Source organism: Dasypus novemcinctus, chromosome 26 (assembly GCF_030445035.2).
Source record: "Dasypus novemcinctus isolate mDasNov1 chromosome 26, mDasNov1.1.hap2, whole genome shotgun sequence".
In the NCBI taxonomy this organism is placed as follows: Eukaryota; Metazoa; Chordata; class Mammalia; order Cingulata; family Dasypodidae; genus Dasypus; species Dasypus novemcinctus.
In genome coordinates this window covers 13,637,294-13,653,820 of record NC_080698.1, presented here as the reverse complement: position 1 = coordinate 13,653,820, position 16,527 = coordinate 13,637,294, and positions in this window count along the sequence as shown.

Below are 16,527 nucleotides of genomic sequence, written 5' to 3'. Positions count from 1 at the left end.
GATGGAATGGAGTGAGGGAACCAAACCAACAAAGAAAACCCACCCACATGCACCCATTGCCAGCGGGTTTCTGGCCAGCAGGCTCAGAGGCCACACCTATTCTCAGATCTGAATACTGATACCTATAAATGAATGAGTCCTTCTCTGTCCGTTAGCCAAGCTTTAAGGCATATGAGTAGACATCTAAGGAACTTCATTTACTCTCTTGGGTCTTCCCTGGTAGAGGGTGCAATTCTGCTAATCATGGCCAAAACACTTTTATAGAGGACTTTACAGTCTGGGTCATTTCCTAGATCCATTCAATTTATGTTTAGTGAGCTCTTCTTATATGCTAGGCAGGTGTCTTGGATGATAAAGAGGGAAGGAGAGAAAGAAAGAGGGATGGAGAGAGGTATAATACCCCATGGCTGGCACCTGCCCAACATTGAGCTCACACTTCAGCCTTCTCTCAGAGGCCTAAACTCTGATGAAGAATGATTTGACCTCAGCCTTCTAAAACCCAAGAATGAGACATCCTTAGAAAACCCAGAGGAGGTAATTTCGGACAAATTGAGCAAGGCTTAATATGGATCCTGTGGTGCTGGAACATTATAGGTCGGGCGTAATTAGCCCTTAAAGCACAGGTTCTTTGCGACTTTTTTTTTTTATATAAAACTTGTGACCACTGGTCACCAGTATTTACAATAAAATAAACAATATACATTTGGGTAACAGTCTGACTACTACTAGGTTAGTGTTTTTTCTGGCTTTTGTTGAACCAAAAACCCAAATACTGAAATCAAGATTGAGCCTACATGTAAGGAATGCATTGGGGGGGGGGCATAAAGAAAAAACATGCAGGTTAATAGTTTAGATTACAAGAGTTGGTTTATCTATTTATGCCAACAGGTCCTAAACCGCAACACCTTTAACCATCTTGTTAGGCTTCCATGAATCATCCTTGGGAATTCGACTTTCCATAAAGAAGTGGCTCTCTAGAAGGAACCTTTACCCATTGAACTAAGCCTTGCTTGGCTAATGAAAACACAACGGTATTTATCTTGTTTTCTCAGCTGGGTGGGGAGATGGTTGTGGTAGATTTTCCTCAGAGTTTTGCAAATATTTTGCATTTATGTGACTACAGATACAGACATGGATTTTGATGTGGCTCCCTTAAAGTATGTAATTCACATTATTGGTATTATATTTAAATTGTCCAATTAATTGCTGAATCAACTTTTTTATTTGAAGGCTTATGACTTCAGAAAAATTTTCAGTTTAACTTGAAGTGATTTCATGGTTTGCTCAGAATGATGGCATCTAGAAGCACCATGGACTTCCACATGGTGAAATGTCATTTTGTGTTTTGACTGGATTTGATTTTGGTGAATATAAAAAATAATAATAATAAAATTTAAATTACATAACTATTTATATAAACATACACACAAATAAACAAAATCCCCAGAATGGTCAGAATGGTTCTTAGCCATGTATGGGTTAGCCACAGTAATGACCAAGGAAATTTTTCCCACATTTAGAAAAGCTGTTCTTTAATGCAGAAGACATAATATACCATGGTGTCAAATGTTCTTTTCTTTGAAAAAGCAACTACAGAAAGCTTTTATTTGTTCAAAGTAACCAGTGATATTGATGAAAAAACAAAAACAAAAAAGCCGCCCCCAAAATCCTAATTTATACATATATATAATCCTATATATATATGTATAAAGCTGTGCAAGCAGTTATTGCGCTTCGTCTTCTTGACAAGAATGCCAAGTTAGTCCCCAAAAAATGCAATTGCGAATAAAAAATAAAAACAAACCAAAAAAAAAAACACAATTACAGTTTGAGAACTTCATGTTTGCCTCTTGCCAGCACCAAGCCTGCCTCATCTGAATTTTTCCATTTCATAAGAAACATTAATTCTCCTCTGCTGTCTGTGGCATTCAGGAACAGACCTAGCAAAGCGTCTTGGTTTGTCAGCAGCATCTCTTCTTTGATTTGCTGTCATCAGATTCACTGTCAGATAAAGATTTTCTTTTTGTGCCATCTTTTTCTTCACCAGCTTTTTGAGAATTAAATGCTTCATTTAATGCTGGGCAATCTAAATGTTCTTCAGGCTTCCAAGTATTGTCAGTACCCGTAAGTCCCTTCCACTTCAGGAAATACTCCACCTCCCCATTCACAACATGTCAATCCAGTATTTTTCCACAAATTCTTCGGGCTCTGCTTCCTCAACTTTTTTACTCATTCCATTCTGCTTCTTTCTGATTTTTTGCAACAGAGTCTCAATTGGAGGCCATTCTTTATTGCAGACTTGAAGAGCTATTACTTACCACCTCCGAGCTGCTCTGGGTCCTGGGTCTGCAGCATCTCTGACTGTGCCTCCAGCTCAACTGTCACTTTTTTAACATGAAAACCTTTCTTCATCAGAACACACAAGGTTAAAAGTAAAACTCATCACAGAAAATAGAGAAAAGTTTAAAGAAAACAAAAAAAAAGGTTTAATCATACCTCTCCCTCCCTAATAATCGCGGTTAACATTTTAGTATATTTCCAAAGGGAATTCTCTACAATGTTTGCTATACCTGCCTGCCTTCGTAGAACAAAACATATGCTAACTCTTGCTTTATGACTGTTTTATATGCACACATACTGCACACCAGTCACAAGTAATGCTGCATGCTCAGTGTTTATAAATTGCTTTCCAATTATTTTCTTGATTTTCACAATAACCCATTTTTAATGAGGGGGAAGTTGAAACTCAAAGTGATTGAAGGATGTGCAAATGTTGCAGCATGAGGCCAGTGGTGGATTGAGTGCCTAGAACCAAGCAGACTGGAGAGCAGGTCTAGAATTCCTTTCTTAGCTCTTGCCTCCTTTAGAAGTTATCTTAGACTACATGTTACTGATTTTTTTCAGCCACTCATGTTACCACTGTTTAGTAAAAGCCAGAGTGGTCTTCTGCTTCTCATTTGCTCTTCAACTTGTCCTGACCTAAGAAACCAGGTAACCTAAGCGTTTATTGGAATTTCATAAAAAACTAAGGTCAAGAGATCCTCAGCAAGAGCCTTAGAGTTTTCAAAATAAAGTGGGTAGGGCTTGGGCCTCTTAGTTGTTTATAATGATGTTTTCACTACAGTTTATGGATCCTGGTTCATATAATAGGCATTGCTAAAAATCTGGTCTCAGAACAATGAGTGTGTGAGTAAGAAATTGTTGAGGTTTCTGGGAAGCAGTATTCATCTTAGAGACCAGAAACCAGCCCAGGCCCTCCTACCAGATGAGACGCTGAAATCAGGCAGCCATTTTGTCACTGGGGGAGGAAGCACCTTCAGATGAAGGCCGGAGGCAGCAGCAGCACCAGATCAGCCCTGAAGCCCACCCTCCACTTCGGTATTTAGTCAGGGTGAATCAGGTGCCCTGTTACCCGCAACATGAAGGGTCCTCACAGGTTTCTAACGGGATTAGGTAAACTTAAGATTCCAAACCTCTTCGAATTTGCTGAGTGGAGTGGGACAAGAAGGCAGCTGCCGTGCTCCCACGCGTGGGGAACCCATGTGGGGCAGGAGGGGCCAGATCCAAGCCCCATAGGAGCCTCACGCACGACTTTTTCAGGTTCCCAATTTGCCTAAGTTAAAGACAACCAGTGTGAGGTTTCTCAGAACCAACAGGGAGAATGGCTTGGGAGGAGACAGTTGTGACAGCCACATCATGTCACTGAGTTCAAACCTTAGTTTCAGAAGAGCTCGAATAAATTTGCAGTGTAATTCCAAACGTCGGGTGCCCCACACCCTCTGTGGATTCTCAGTTAACCCTCTCCACACCCGAGAAGAGGTTATTCAGGTAACCTGACACAAGCGACTCGGGCTTCCTGTCACCCCCAGAAGGGGAAGGGACATTGGCTGTGGTGTGGTTGATAACAGTCCATCAGTCGAAAAGGGACCCAGATGGTCCCCAGGCCTAGAAAGGAGCCAGGGAGGTGGCCGCAGTCCATGGGAACTGCTGTTTCCTTACCTGATGCCTGTCACCCTGGAAAGATGGCTCTGTGGCTCTGGCACTACCTGACCCTGGCAAGGCTCTAAGGAGGCCTCCTCAGCAAACCACCCCCCACTTTACGTGGAGTCTCTCCAAGTATTGACAGTGGTGCCCTGACATCTGAAGCAGGGACAGAGCCTCCTGGCTCCCTACCCACGGTTTTGGTTGGTTGGTTGGTTGGTTTTTAATTAGGAATTTTTTCATGTTCCGAGAATGATGTCAAAATAACAAAATTCAGAACAATGTACAGATTACCTGTCTGACATTTCTATCCCAAAATTATACTTCTTTCCTTTAAAAAGTAAATTCTATAATTTTATGAACATTTGTCCAAAGATGCAGACAATGAATATTGTGAGATAATGAATACATTCAATATTTTTGATTGACCCGAGTAGTTCTTGTTTGTTTTTAAACTAGAAACATGTTATTTTCTCATGTCAGTTTTTATCTTCAATGACATGCAAGATCCAGAATTAAAATGGTTGTCTCCACTCTACCTGTAGGCCACTAAGCTCAGCAGTAAAACAGCCTGAAGTCAGGTTGATGAATGAGTCAGCAGCTTCATGTGGAAAGCAGTATTTTTGGATGAGAGGATGACGATTGCTTCTTAAAAAAGAGCAGCTTGGGGGCAGGTGTAGCTTAAGCAGTTGAGCACCTGCTTCCCATGTATGAAGTCCCAGGTTCAATCTCTAATACCTCCTAAAAACCAAACAAACAATGAAAACCAACTCTCGTTGGGGAGTAGATTGTGGCTCCATAGTTGTGATGGTTAGGCTAATAGCCAGGTAATTGTACCCAGTTGTTTGGTCAAGCAAGCACTGGACTAACTGTAATACCAAGGACATTTATGGATTTTAGTCATCAGTGAGTTTACCGCATAGATAGCTAATTACATCTACAATCAACCAGGGAAATTGTGTCAACAGTGAGTGACAGTTTTATCCAACTGGTTGAATGCCTTAAAAGGGGAATTGAGTTCAGCATTCAGAAAGAATTTCCCAGCTTGTCTTTGGGCAGCAGCCAGCGTCTCCCAGGAACTCATCAAGGACCTTCATTAGACTTTCTTCGGAGCCCCTGGTTTACAGCCTGCCTGCGGAATCTGGACTTGTGCGTCCCCACGGTCATGTGAGAAAATTTTATAAAATCTTACTATTTACAAATATCTCCTGTTGATTTGGTTTCCCTAGAGAACCCTGACTAATACAACTTGGTACAAAGAGTGATTCTTGAGAAACAGAGTCTTATACGTGGTATTTCTGAAGTGGTTCTGGGAGTCTTGCAATTGGCTTTCTACGCTAATTGGACTCAAGGGTACTAATGACTCCCTTTGCAGTAATAAATAGGCCACTAACAGCCCATGGCATGAGTTGGCAATGGAGATTCGCAAAATATCAATCACTGGGTTCTCCTACTTCCACACTCATAAGAGGTAAGGATCTGGGTGAGAGTGTTTTCAACACCTTAACAGAGTTGTGTGAACTCAAAAGCTACAATGATGTTGGCTGGCTCCTCCTAGATATTCTGGATACAGTTACAAAAGAAAGGGATGAGCTAAAGTCATCAAATTTGCAATTTATATGCCACATGAATGATGTGAAAGTTTCTATGTGTGCTCTAAAAGAAAATCTTGTTTCCTGCAGCCACAGGCTTGAGATATCTGAGAACCAGACTCAGACCGTCATTGTGGAGAAGCAGCAGAGTTACAAAGGAAACCAAATTCTCAACCTCACAGGGTGTCTGCTATTGAAGTGGAGACATTGATTGGAAAGGAGTGGGACCCTGAGGATTGGGATGGAGACATATGGGATAACGATAATATCAGCAGGTACATTGGAACCCTAAATTCTGCTGAGACTTTCTTTGCCAGATAAACCTGCCGTGGCCTGCCCTGTGGCGACCACACTTTGTTGACCTTGCATCACCCCACCTCCAACTTGCCCCAGGGAGGCGGACCTCCTCCCAACCCTGAGGCAGTCACTAGCCAAACACCAGCAGGCACTGCCCAACCTCCATCCTGCCTTGAGAAATCTAGTCTTCAGCCTAACCATCACACAACCCCATCTGAAAAGATTAATCCTGTTTTACCAGATGAAAATGCAAAGGAATGCCCTGAGGTCAGTAGTTTGCCAGGAATTTCTAATCTTTCTCCTTACCCACACCCACCACCCCTCTTCTCTTTCAGAAATGTCAGACAGGTAATAGGTACATTGTTCTGAATTTTGTTATTTTGACATCATTCTAGGAACATTTAAAAATTCCTAATTAAAAACCAAACAAACAAAACCTTGGGTTTTGTCCCTGCTTCAGACGTCAGGGCACCACTGTCAATACTCTAAGAGACTCCACGTAAAGTGGGGGGTGGTTTTTTGTTGTTTCTCGTTATGGTTTTCTTGTGACGCTTGTTGCATCAGCTCACCATGCCTGCCAATGCAGGCAATGCCTCTTCAGAAGGCACCAGGAACCGAACAAGGGAGGTGGGAGCTCAGTTACCCAAGCCACATCCCCTTCCCTTGAGTGCTCTTTGAGTCTGCCTTTCATTGAGACCTACTACTAGACTAAAATCACAACAAGCCCCCAAAGGCAAAATACAAAGTGTGACCCATGAAGAAGTACACTGTACTCTAAAAGAACTGCAAGAGTTTTCTAACTTAAATAGAAATCAGGGGAATATGTGTAGGAATGGATACTAAGGGAATGGGAGATTGGTGGAAGGAACATAAAGTTGAATCAGGCTGAATTTATTGATAGGGACCCACTAAGCAGAAATTCTGGATTCAACGCTGTAGCTCGAGGGGGTAGAAAGGACTCTAACATTTTGGGTGGCTGATTGAAATATGGACCAAAAGATGGCCTAGCATGTCTAAGGCTGAGATGCCCGATTTGCCCTGGTATATAGTAGAAGAAGAAATTCAAAGGCTCAGAGAGATTGAGATGCTAGAATGGATTTACCATTTGAGACCTGCCCATCCACCCCACCTTTAACCAGGACTGTGAGGAATAAATTTGTAAGACTAGCTCCATCTTCCCTGAAGAGCTCTGTGGTTTCTCTTCTCTGTAGTCCAGATATTACTGTAGGGAGGGCTGTGATGGAATTAGAAACCTTAAACATTATGGGGATGATCAGATTTCAGGCTAGTAAAAGTCAGGTATCAGCAATTAATCACCAAAGATGTGCAACAAGATGATGCAACAGGTGTGGTGACAGAGTCCTACCTGAGCTGGCTGTTTCAGGGACCTGCAGGGCGGGAGGTGTCTGGACGTCGATCTGGCAAGACTGCAGCAGAACTGATGTTTGCTCAAGGTAGAATTGGGGTTTCTAAGACTGAACTCAGAAACCTTGGGAAGGTAAATCCCTTCCCCTTGGCTAAGAGCTGCGGCGTTCACTGAGAACTGCCAGTCATGGGGCTGAGTTTCCAAGGCCTGTGTTCCCCAAACACATGAACCCCAAGCCTGTGTCCCTTGAACCCCCATGGCCAATGTCTCACAGACCTACATACCTCGAGTCCACATTCTCCCGGGCCTCTGTTTCCCGAGCCCAGCACTCCCAGTCCGGCACTGCCCAACCCATCCCGTCACAGACTAACTCTGGGGGTGGGAGAGTTTAGGTGGGAGATGCAGAGGGGCCAAGGAGTGCAGGTTCAATAATCTGGTCCTCACCTTTTACTGAGTTTGGAGGAGATATTAGCTGACTTGGGGAGAGCCTAGGAAGAGAGAAAAGACGAATCTGGTGAGAGCCCAATTTACCTAAATGCTCTGGGTTAGGAAACTTGGTCTGGGAGAAGGTGGAGTCAGAAAATTAACCAGCCCCCTTGTAGCACACCTAAGGAGAGGGACAGTAGGACGTGCTTTACAGGCTTCCAATACAATTTAGGGTTCCTGTCAAGGGGTGGGTGCTCTCTCGAGAAATTAAGAGTCATTATTTTCTCAGGTGAGTTGGTTCACGAGGGACCCATTTGAATTTCCTACAGGAGCCCTCATGCAGCCTTCCTGCTGTCTTGGAAGAGAGGGAAGGGGGAAGGGAGAAAGGGGGAAGGTCAGACTGCTAAGCAGTTTATTCAATTGCAAAAAGGATTCTTTGCCTGAGGCCTTGTCTGGTCTTTTTTTTTTTTATTGGTTTGTTTTCTTGTTTTTTCTTCTTCTTTATCCTCCCCACCGCTGCCCCCCCCCTTTTTTTCTTTTCTGTTCTTTTTTCTCCCTTCTCTTTTCCTTGCTCTGCTTTTTTCCCCTTCTCTCTTTTTCCTTTTTTTTTCTTTTTTTTCTATTAGTGCTATAGGCAACATTTCTTATTTGCTGTGCTTCCTCATCCTAAATTTTCTCTTTTTCTGTGTGTACTGAATATGGTTACCAATGCATTCCCCTTTCCTTTACATCATTCTCTCCTCCATCATTTACTCTTTCTCTTACATTCCACCTCTCTCTGTTTAGCCCCAATATTTCTGACTTTTTATCTCTAGTACCTCTAATCTGTTTTCTGTCATTTATTCACTCTTTATATTATTTTTTTCTCTTTTCTTTTTCCCTCTCTCCTGACCACACAGACCTTTTAATTCATAGTATATTCCTCCCCATATTCAGTTTCATATCTCATTATAGGTACTCCACTTTTTTATGGTTATAACTATACACAGCTTACATGAGTTCTATATCCATTCTCCTAGACCTCACACATGGTTCTGCTAACATTCACTATCAATACTACTATTATATTTTTCTTTTCTTACCCCTTTTGCTTTCTCTGGACCTAATATTTTCCTTCAAGGGAACTTAGCCAACAAAAAGGAAATAGAATAAGAAGAAAAAAGTACAAAGAGAAGACTTAACATGCACACAAAAACAACTAATTAAACCCCAAGACTAGATGAAGAAGATAATCAACAGAATAGACCCAACAAGATAAAATGATGACCAGACAGCAACAAAAATCTACAGACCATACCAATAATCAGGAAAACATGGCCCAATCCAATGAACAAACTAAAAACCAGGAAGAGAAGTGAAACATCGAACAAGTAATTTAAGCTTTCAAAACATGTATCATGGGCCAATTAAATGAAGTGAAAGAAGAGATTAAGCATATTAAGAAAACACTTGGAGAGCATACAGAAGAAATTGTGACCGTGAACAAAAAGATCATGCAGATGATGGGGATCAATAGCACAATCCAAGGAATCAAAAATACACTCTTGGCGGTGGACTTGGCCCAGTGGTTAGGGCGTCCGTCTACCACATGAAAGGTCTGTGGTTCAAACCCCAGGCCTTCTTGACCCGTGTGGAGCCACTCCATGCACAGTGCTGATGCGTGCAAGGAGTGCTGTGCCACACAGGGGTGTTCCCCGTGTAGGGGAGCCCCACGCGCAAGGAGTGCGCCCTGTAAGGAGAGCTGCCCAGCACGAAAGAAAGTGCAACCTGCCCAGGAATGGCGCCGCCCACACGGAGAAGTGACACCACAAGATGATGCAACAAAATGAAACACAGATTCCCATGCTGCTCACAACAGAAGTGGGAAAAAAAGACGCAGCAAATAGACACAGAGAACAGACAACCGGGGTGGGGGGTAGGGGAAGGGGAGAGAAATAAATAAATAAATAAATCTTTTTAAAAAAATACACTCTCAGCAAATAACAGCAGATTTGAAGAGGCAGAGGAAAGAATTAGTGATGTGGGAGACAGTACATCTGAAATCAAACAGATAGTAGAATTAATCAATAAAAAATAGAAAAAATCCAGCAGGGACTTAGGGACCTGAATGACAATGCAAAATGCACAAACATATGCATTATAGGCATCCAGAAGGGGAAGAGAAGGGAAAGGGGACAGAAGGGGTGTTGGAGGAAATAATGGCTGAAAACTTCACAAACATATTGAGGGAGTTGCATGTACATGCACAACACACCCCAAACAGCATAAATCCAACAGTTCTACCCCAAGACATATACTTGTCAAATTATCCAATGCACAAGACAAAGAGAAAATACTAAAAGCAGCAAAAGAGAACCATCACATACAAGGGAGACTCCATAAGATTAAGTGCTGATCTCTCATCTGAAATCATGGAGGCAGGAAGGCAGTGGTATGACATAGTCAAGGTCCTAAAAGAAAAGAATTTCCAACCAAGAATACTCTATCCAGCAAAGCTAGCATTCAAAAATGATGGAGAGTTCAAAATATTCACAGATAAACAGAAACTAAGAGAATATGCCAACAAGAAACCTGCCCTTCAAGAAACACTAAAGGGAGTTCTGCAGGAAGAAAGAAACAAACAAGAGAGACAGAGTTGGAGGAGAGTGTAAGAACAACTAAAACTATAAAAAGAGAAAGGGGAAAAACAACAACAACAACAACAACATGAGACAAAAACAAATACAAAGAAAATATGGCTAATATAAGTAATTCCTTGAAAGTAATAACACTAAATGTCAATGATTAAACTCACCTGTTAAGAGACTCAGATTGGAAGACTGGATAAGGAAATATGACCCATCTATATGTTGTCTGCAAGAAAGTCATCTTAGACCCAGGGATTCAAGGAGATTGAAAGTGAATGGCTGGAAAACAATCTTACAGGCAAACAATAACCAAAAAAGGGCAGGCATAGCTATTTAATATCAGACAAAATAGCCTTTAAATGTAAAACTGTTGTGAGACACAAAGATGGACACTACATAATAGTGAAAGGGATAATCTTTCAAGAAGAAAGAACAATCATAAACATTTATGCCCCTAACAAGGGTGCCTCCAAATACGTGAGGTAAACACTGGAGAAACTAGTGAAAGAATAGATGCCTCTACAATTACAGTGGGGGAATTTTTTTTTTTTTAAGATTTATTTATTTATTTAATTCCCCTCCCCTCCCCCGGTTGTCTGTTCTCTGTGTCTTTTTGCTGCGTCTCGTTTCTTTGTCCGCTTCTGTTGTCATCAGTGGCATGGGAAGTGTGCGTGGCACCATTGTCTGGGCAGGCTGCACTTTCTTTCACACTGGGCGGCTCTCCTTATGGGTGCACTCCTTGCGCGTGGGGCTCCCCTACGCGGGGGGCACCCCTGTGTGGCAGGGCACTCCTTGTGTATATCAGCACTGCGCATGGGCCAGCTCCACACCGGTCAAGGAGGCCCGGGGTTAGAACTGCGGACCTCCCATGTGGTAGACGGACGCCCTAACCACTGGGCCAAGTCCGTTTCCCAACAGTGGGGGACTTCAACACACCACTATCACCATTGGACAGAACATCTCAAAAGAGAATCAATAAAGAAACAAAGACTTTGAACAATAGATTAGAGGATCCAGACCTAATAGACATATACAGAACACTACACCCAAATACAGCAGGATATACATTCTTCTCAAGTGCACATGGATCATTCTCCAAGATAGACCACATGCTAGTCCACAAAGAAAGTCTCAATGAATTCAAAAAGACTGAAATCATACAAAATGATTTCTCTGACAACAGTGGAGTGAAGCTGGAAATCCACAAGGCCAGAGGCCGAGATCTGGCACCAAGATATGGAAGTTAAACAACACACTCCTAGAAAAACTGAGGGTCAAGGAGGAAATCTCAACAGAAATCAATAACTACTTTGAAACCAATGAAAATGATAACACAACATATCAAAACTTATGGGATGCAGCAAAAGCCGTACTGAGAGGGAAATTCATAACCATAAATTCCTACATCAAAAAAGAAGAGTTAAAATTGAAGAACTAACTGAACAATTGGAGGAATTAGTAAAGAAAACAACAAACTAACCCCAAAGAAAGAAGAAAGAAAGAACAAAGATCAGAGCAGAACTAAATGAAATAGAAAACAGGAAAGCACTCGAAAAAATAAACAAAACAAAGAGCTGATTCTTTGAGAAGATCAATAAAATTGACAAACCCTTAGTTAGACTAACAAAGAAAAAAAGGAAGAAGATGCAAAAACACAAAATAAGAAATGAAAAGGGTGATATCACCACTGACCCCACTGAAATAAAGACTATCATAAGAGGATACTTTGAAAAACTGTATTCCAACAAGAAAGACAATTGAGAGGAAATGGACAAATTCCTAGAAACACATAAGCAGCCTACATTGACAAAAGAAGAAATTGATGCTCTCAATAAACCAATCACAAGTAAAGAGAATCAGTCATTAAAAACCTCCCAACTGACAGCTGGGCAGCGTTGGAGGTTCTCTGGGACCAGGCTGTTTGGGGATTTTTGCAGGACAGGAGGTATCTGGACATCGATTTGGTGGGAAGGTGCTGCAGGGAACACCTCACATTTGCTGGGTTTCCTCATCCTCCACTGCCTCATTTCTGTGTGAATTGATTTTGGCCACCTACACTATCCCCTTTCCCCTACATCTTGATATCCTCCATCATCTACTGTCTCTCCTATATCCACCTCCCTTTCTTTGATCCACAAAGTGTCTAACTCTTAATTTCTAATACCTTTGTTTTGTTTTCTGTCTGTTATCCACTCTTGAAACTATTACCTTTCTTTTCTCTTTCCCTCTCTCACGAAAATACTAGCTTTTAAATTCATACCATATTCCTCCCATATTCAGTTGACTACCTCATTATAGGTACTCTACTTACTGCTGTAACTCTACACAACTTACATGAATCTAATATCTAGCCACCCAGATCTCATTTTGTTGCTCTGTTAACATTTATCACCAATACTACTTTACACTTTTTCCTAGCTTACACAATTGCCTTTCCCTGGCCCTAATACTTTCCTTTAAAGTGAACTCAACCAGCAATAAGAAATTAGAATAAGAAGAACAAAGTGACAAAGAGAAGATATAACACTTACGCAAAAACAACAGCTAATTAATCCCCAAGACTAGACAAAGAAGCTAAGGAACTGATTAAACCCGTCAAGATAAAATGATGACCAGACAGCAACAAAAATCTACATAACAAACCAGTAATCAGGAAAACATGGCTGAATCCAATGAACAAACTAAAAATCAGGAAGGGGAGCAGAACTTTGCACAAGTAATGAAAGATCTCAGAATATTTATCACCGACAAATTTAATGAAGTAAAGGAAGAGGTTAACAACATAAAGACAACACTTGGAGGGGAAATTGCAGACATACGCAAAAAGATAACAGATATGATGGGAATGAGCACCACAGTTCAAGAAATCAAAAATACACTTGCAGCAAATATCAGCAGACTAGAAGAGGCAGGGCAGAGAATTAGTGATGTGGAAGACAGTACATCGGAAATCAAACAGATAGTAGAATTGGTTGATAAAAAGATAGAAAAAATCCAGCTAGGACTTAGGGACCTGAATGATAATGCAAAACGCTCAAACATACGTATTATAGGCATTCCAGAAGGAGAAGAGAAGGGAAAGGGATCACAAGGAGTGTTGCAGGAAATAATGACTGAAAACTTCACAAATCTACTGAAAGAGACAGAAGTACATATCCAAGAAGCACGGTGCACCCCAATCATCATAAACCCCAACAGGCCCACCCCAAGACATATACTTGTCAAATTATCCAATGCCCAAGACAAAGAGAAAATTCTAAAAGCAGCAAGAGAAAAGAAAACCATCACATACAAGGGAAGCTCCATAAGATTAAGTGCTGATTTCTCATCTGAAACCATGGAGGCAAGAAGGTAGTGGTATGATATAGTCAAGGTACTAAAGGAAAAAAAATTCCAACCAAGAATACTCTCCAGCTAAACTAGCATTCAAAAATGATGGAGAGTTCAAAATATTCACAGATAAACAGAAACTGAAAGAGTATGCCAACAAGAAACCTCCCCTTCAAGAAATTCTAAAGGGAGTTCTGCAGGAAGAAAGAAAAGAAAAAACAGAACAGGCAGAGTTGGAGGAGAGTGTAAGAGCAACAAAAAAAAAAAAAAAAGAGAGAAAGGAAAAAAAAAAAAGCAAACAGAATATGACAAACACAAGTCCAATCAAAATATGGCTAACACAAATAATTCCTTGAAAGTAATAATACTGAATGTCAACGGATTAAACTCACCTATCAAAAGATTCAGACTGGGACATTGGATAAGGAAATATGACCCATCTATATGCTGTCTACAAGAGACACATCTTAGATCCAGAGACTCATGCAGGTTGAAAGTGAATGGTTGGAAAACAATCATACAAGCAAACAATAACCAAAAAAAGGCAGGAGTAGCTATATTAATATCAGAAAAAATAGACTTTAAATGCGAAACAATTATGAGAGACAAAGAAGGATACTACATTTTAGTGAAAGTGACAATCTGTCAAGAAGATCGAACAATCATAAATATTTATGCTCCTAACAAGGGCGCCTCTAAATTCATGAGGCAAACCCTGGAAAAACTAAGTGAAAGAATAAATGCATCTACAATTATAGGGGGGGATTTTAATACACCACTATCAACTCTGGACAGACCATCTCAAAAGAGAATCACTAAAGAAACAAAACATTTGAACAGTATCTTAGAGGAGTTGGATCTAATAGACATATATAGATCATTACACCCAAACACAGCAGGATATACATTTTTCTCAAGCACACATGGATCATTCACCAAGATAGACCATATGCTAGGCCACAAAGAAAAGCTTAATGAATTCAGAAAGATCGAAATCATACAAAATAATATCTCTGACCACAGTGGAGTGAAGCTGGAAATTTGCAAGGGTCAGAGGCCCAGATTTCACAACATGATTTGGAAATTAAACAGCACACTCTTAGAAAAACAGTGCATCAAAGAGGAAATCTCAAAAGAAATCAACGACTACCTTAAAACAAATGACAATGATAACACAACATACCAAAATGTATGGGATGCAGCAAAAGCAGTACTGAGAGGGAAATTTATAGCCATAAATAAATACATCAAAAAAGAAGAAAGAGCAAAAATTGAAGAACTAACTGCACATTTGGAGGAATTAGAAAAAAAACCAACAAAGTAATCCAACAGGAAAAAGAAGGAAGGAAATAACAAAGATAAGAGCAGAACTAAATGAAATAGAAAATAAGAAAGCACTTGAAAAGATAAACAAGACCAAGAGCTGGTTTTTTGAGAAGATCAACAAAATTGACAAACCTTTAGCGAGACTAACAAAGAAAAAGAGAGAGAAGATGCAAATACACAAAATAAGAAATGAGAAAGGAGATATCACCACTGACCCCACAGAAATAAAGACTATCATAAGAGGATACTTTGAAAAACTATATTCCAACAAAAATGACAATTCAGAGGACAGGGACAAATTCCTAGAAACACATAAACAGCCCATATTGACGAAAGAAGAAATTGATGATCTCAACAAACCAATCACAAGTAAAGAGATAGAATCAGTCATTAAAAACCTCCCAACTAAGAAGAGCCCAGGGCCAGACAACTTCACAGGTGAATTCTACAAAACATTCCGGAAAGGACTAACACCAATCCTGCTGAAACTATTCCAAAAAATCGAAACAGAAGGAACATTGCCTAACTCCTTCTATGATGCCAACATTACCCTAGTACCAAAGCCAAACAAAGACACTACAAGAAAGGAAAATTACAGACCAATTTCTCTAATGAACCTAGACGCAAAAATACTTAACAAAATACTTGTTAATCGTATTCAACAACACACTAAACGAATTATACACCACAACCAAGTGGGATTCATTCCAGGTATGCAAGGATGGTTCAGCATAAGAAAATCAATCAATGTAATACTACCATATAAACAGATTGAAGGAAAAAAATCACATGATTATATCTATAGATGCAGAAAAAGCATTGACAAAATACAGCACCCTTTCTTGATAAAAACACTCTGAAAAATCGGAATATAAGGAAATTTTTTGAACATGATAAAAAGTATATATGAAAAACCTACAACCAGCATTGTTTACAATGGAGAAATCCTGAAATCCTTCCCTCTAAAGTCAGGAACAAGACAAGGATGCCTATTGTCTTCCCTTCTATTTAACATTGTTTTAGAAGTACTTGCTCGAGCACTGAGGCAAGAACCAGATATAAAAGGCATTCAAATTGGAAAGGAAGAAGTCAAAATTTCATTATTTGCAGATGACATGATCCTATACATAGAAAACCCTGAGAGATCTACAACAGAGCTTCTAGAACTCATAAATGAGTTTAGTAAAGTTGCAGGTTATAAGATCAATGCGCAAAAATCAGTAGCATTTCTGTACACCAATAATGAGCAAGATCAGGTGGAAATCAAGAAACAAATACCATTTACAATAGTAAATGAAAAAAATCAAATATTTAGGAATAAATTTAACTAAAGATGTAAAAAACTTATACACTGAGAACTATACAAGACTGTTCAAGGAAATCAAAGAAGATCTAAATAAATGGAAGAATATTCCCTGTTCATGGATAGGAAGACTAAATATTATTAAGATGTCTATTCTACCAAAACTGATCTACACATTCGATGCAATCCCGATAAAAATCAACACAGCCTTCTTTAAGGAAATAGAAAAACTAACTATGAAATTTATTTGGTTCCCATGCCCCTGATGACAACAGAAGT